Here is a 4,996-nt window from a genome sequence, read left to right as displayed (position 1 = left end):
AAGGCTTTAGTTGACCCAAGGCTATATAAGAAGGCATTTGCTGAAGATGTCATGCTGTGGAATATACGCACACATACACACACATATGTATGGTTTCAGTTCTGTAATATTAAATAAAATATTAAATTAGTTTTAAAAAGTGTAGGCAGCAATTCTGTTTGGTTTTATCATTGTTTCAGACTGAAGAAATTGTATATGGAATAGGTTCGTTCTTTTTTTAATGAATATGTAATGATAGTAATAATAATAATAATAATAATAATAATAATAATAATCCTTTCTACTACAGGCACAAGGCTTGAAATATGGGGGAGGGGACTAGTTGACTACATTGACCCCAGTGTTTCACTGGTACTTAATTTATCGACCCCAAAAGGATGAAAGGCAAAGTCAACTCTGGCAGAACTTGATCTGAGAATGTAGCAATGAGCGAAATACTGCTAAGTGTTTTGGCCAGCATGCTAGCAATTCTGTCAGCTTGCTGCCTTAATATAATAATAATAATAATAATAATAATAATAATAATAATAATCCTTTCTACTGTAGGCACGAGGCCTGAATTTTTGGGGAGGGGGGCCAGTCGATTATATTGACATCATTATGCAACTGGTACTTAATTTATTTACCCCGAAAGAATGAAAGGTAAAGTCGACCTCGGCAGAATTTGAACTCAGACTGTAACGGCAGATGAAATACTGCTAAGCATTTTGCCCAGTGTGCTAACGATTCTGCCAGCTCGCCGCCTTAATAATAATGATAATAATAATAATAATAATAATAGTAGTAGTAATAGTAGTAGTAGTAGTAGTAGTAGTAGTAGTAGTAGTAGTAGTAGTAGTAGTAGTATTGATAGTTATTGCCAAGCTAATATTGCAGTCCAGAAAAATAGGACGAATAATAACAACAACAACAACAACAACAACAACAACAACAACAACAACACACACACACACACACACACACACACACACGCACGCATGTGTGCACATCCTATATTAGATTTGATAGTATTATTTTGTAAATTAGAAAGAGAAATATGATTTTTATTTTGCTCCTGGAACACTAACTAGATACTTTTTCAGAAATACTCTTTGAGATAATCATTTGCAATCTGTGTTTAAGACATTCCCTTGGGGCAATGTTCTTGAGGGGGGAAAAAATGGCATTTAAATAACGCTGTAGGTAGCTGACTACCTGCTCTGCTAGATCAGGTGATTTAAGTCAAAATGTAATCTCTTCTTAGCTTTATATTGGAAAGAGAGAGAGAGAATGAATGAACGTTCATTTATTTAGCTGGTTTGTATTGAAAAAAATTTTTTATAGCTTGTTAATAATTGTTCCTACTTGCTTTTGTAAGCTCTCTCATTAATGTATTTTAAATCCTTTTTATACAATGTTATTGTTTTGGTATTTGCGTAATGTTTTCATACATTTTCAACTTGCTTTCTTTATATAATTTTTAGCATTATTTTTCTCTCATCAACTATATATCTTTTGTTCTTGTTGATTTTTAATCTCTGATATATATTCTATAATTATCTTTATTATTATCATTTTTTTTTCATTGTAAACTGTTGGTGTTAATCTTTAAATTACGAGAATTCTTATTCAATTTAAGTTTAGAAATTTAGATTTTATTCTGAAATAGAGTTTAATAATTCATGTTTTTTTTTTTGTCTAGCTATGTTTTTAAGGAATGATGTTTGCTCTGTATTTTGTGTAACAGTGTTCTTGGAAACTAACCAAGAACACTGATATGCAACAAATATTCTTTTCTACTGAAAGTACAAGGCCTGAAATTTCTGGGGAGGGGGCCAGTCAATTAGATTGACCCCAGTATGCAACTGGTACTTAATTTATCGACCCTGAAAGGATGAAAGGCAAAGTCAACCTTGACAGAATTTGAACTCAGACCATAGACAGACAAAATACCACTAAGCATTTCACCTGGCGTGCTAAGGATTCTGCCAGCTCCCTGCCTTTGATAGCAGCAAATATTAAAAGACGAGAATAGAAGCCACATTTACCTTGCATCTGTGACAATGTTTAGCATAAAGACAAGATGTTGGAAAATTTGAAAATATATTAAGTCCATAATTAGAAACCTGTTTTATGAAACTTTAGATGTGTCTCAAAAGACTTCTATCATAGTAAAGTTGGCACTGGAATCATTACTGTCTCTTACGTTGATACCATTTTGCTGTTTGGGTATGATCTCACTATGCAGCACCTTGGATAGAAGTAAGCTGCACAGAATCCCATTGGATGAACTGTATATGTTTTGAGGCTGTGCACTTCCAGTTTCATGCCACCACCTAACTTTTAGGTATCTTTAGAGGATTCCTATCTATTGCAAACATTTGGGTTAGGTTTCTGAATGTTTCTGACCTGAGGATAACCTGGTCTTATTGAACTGTTTCCTACTGCAACCAGCTATGAAACATCTTTTCCTTCTCAAGCCTTGGTGGCCTATCCAAGATACTGGACACTGCCCTTCCACTTTTGGTCGAATCATAAAAAACAAATCTGCTAGAAACAACTTTGCTATGTGACTGCCTTGAAGAGCTGTCCAAAACTAGATTCTTGATCTGTTTTTCACTACTTTATTCTTTAGCTAAGACCAACAGCAGCTTATCAGATCAGTTCCAAATAATTGTATTTGCTGTCACTGAGAATTGACATCAGCTGTAGCAAGGAATCTTTACTAATAAAGAAATGTTCTGTGAAAAAATTTAGCAGAACTTATTTGTGATACTATCACTCTATTCTTTTTCTAATTCAGATACATTGTATATTAGTCAAATCAAAGCATCAGAGGCCATCATCTTGTCTGCTCTGTAAATGATTGCAGATTTTGTGAACTGTGGAGTCTGTCATTGAATAATGTAATTGGTTAGGCTCAACAACTTTATTTTCTGCTTGACTGCTTTAGCTTTTCATTTTGAGATGTCGTGAATTCAAAAAAATCAACTCAGGCAGAATGTTCTTTAGTAGAAAGAATTAAAAGCAAAGCTTTCTAAAGCCTGTTTCTTTAGTGAATGTGATCATTGGTAATAGAATTTAATATCAGACAGCTATGGAAAATAAATCATACAATGTTTGATAACCTGTTTTCCAGGTATTAATGAAATATACTTGTGATATTACCCAAGAATGGTTAAACCAGAAACAAGAAATAAATTTATTGCTCTATTTTTCTATGTATTTGATTTGCCTTTTGCTCCCCCTCTTTCTCTTCCCTCTTTCTTTGTGTGTGTGTGTGTGTGTGTGTGCGAATGTATCTGTCTATTATATTTAGAATAATTATGCTGTATTTGCATACAGAGAGACAGGTATAAATTGGCTCAACAGATTTCCACCACTCTACTATTTATGTCTGTGTGGAAATAAGCAAAGGAAAAATATTGTAAATCGCAAACAGAACAGAATGTGTATATGTACAACTGAGTGATATATATATATATATACATATATATATATATATATATATAGATATGCAGGGCAGGGAATCGTCAATTAGTAATAAAATTAATAATTAACAATTTTGCCGGGTAGCTCAGTATGAAAAAACCTTTTTCGGTAAAAAACATTTATAATCATTTATAATCATAAATATCATAAATATTTATAATCATAAATATAATCATAAATCATTTATAATTTTCGGTAAAAAACATTTATATATATATATATATATATATATATAAAAGAACTTTTATTCAAACAACATGCACATGCTTATATGCATTTTGTTTGTTAAACAGCAATAGCTAGAGATAAGCTTATCATCTGTATTCTCTCTCTCTCTCCCGCCCTCCCCCCTCACACACACACACACACACACACACGTGCATATGTATAATGCATTTTTTTTTCTTCTTTTATATTTCTGTTATTGAACTTCTGCCATGCTGGGGCTCTGCTTTGAAGGATTTAGTTGAACAGACTGACCCCAGTACTTATTTTCTGTTTGGCACTTTTTTATCAGCCACTTTTGCTGAACTGCTAAGTTATGCGGACATAAACCAACACCAGTTGTCAGGCAGTGGCAAGAGACAAACAACACAACACAATCCACACACACACACACACACACATACACTTATGACAGGCTTTCACACAGCTTCTGTTTGCCAGATCCACTTACAAGGCATTGGTTGGTCCCAGGGCTATAGTAGAAAACACTTGCCCAAGATGCTGTGCAATGGAATTGAACCTGATGCCATGTGGTTGCAAGGTGAGATTCTAAACCATGCAGCCATACAGGCACTTATATATATGTGTGTGTGTGTGTGTGTGTTTTATGTATTGTTTAGTTAGGGTACTTCTTGAGCTTTTTGTCCATTATTCAGTGAACAAGCAGGTTAGGTGTGTAATATCGATCAGTTCTTTGTTATTCCTAAAAACATTGTTATATTACTTCATATGCCTGTATTCTTAGCTTGTACATTTGTTGACTTATTTTATATCAAGCTAACTTCTTGGGTGTAGGACATTTCTTGAGTCAATCTAGGTCAGTTGATAGTAAGGTTGGAGGAAAGGTTTAAGACAGCAACAGGAATATGACTTACTTCATTAATGTTCTAACAGGCTATTTTCACCTGTCACGAGAGAATGTGAAATAGGCTCAGAATGATAGATATTCTTCTGTTGATTTACATTCGCTGGGGTGTGCATTTAAATATCTATATTTGGTTGTTAATACTCTAAGTAACATACCACATTGTGTCTTTATGTATCATTCGTCTGAAATGGAGGAGGAGGAACTTGTGATTACAGTAGTAATTTGTGATTATTAAATATGATCCATTGTTGTTTAACCCCACTCTCCGCAGTTGATCCTGCTTGAATAAACAGATCTTTGGTTAAAGGCATTCAAATCATGAAAGGTTTTAAGAATTTAGACATACTTTTTGGGATTACTGAAACACTTAAGAATCACACACACACACACACGCACACGCACACACACACACACACACACACACACACACAC

General features: G+C 33.9%; 1 protein-coding gene across 1 annotated transcript in view; it reads left to right on the top strand.

Annotated features, from left to right (window-relative positions):
• Positions 1–4,996, top strand: part of LOC106874649 (protein FAM135A) — a 303,488-nt gene that overhangs the window by 125,093 nt on the left and 173,399 nt on the right. The window lies entirely within an intron of this gene.

This window comes from Octopus bimaculoides, chromosome 7 (assembly GCF_001194135.2).
Source record: "Octopus bimaculoides isolate UCB-OBI-ISO-001 chromosome 7, ASM119413v2, whole genome shotgun sequence".
NCBI lineage: Eukaryota > Metazoa > Mollusca > Cephalopoda > Octopoda > Octopodidae > Octopus > Octopus bimaculoides.
Note: the sequence above shows the minus strand (reverse complement) of the source record. Positions and strands in the feature narration are given on the sequence as shown.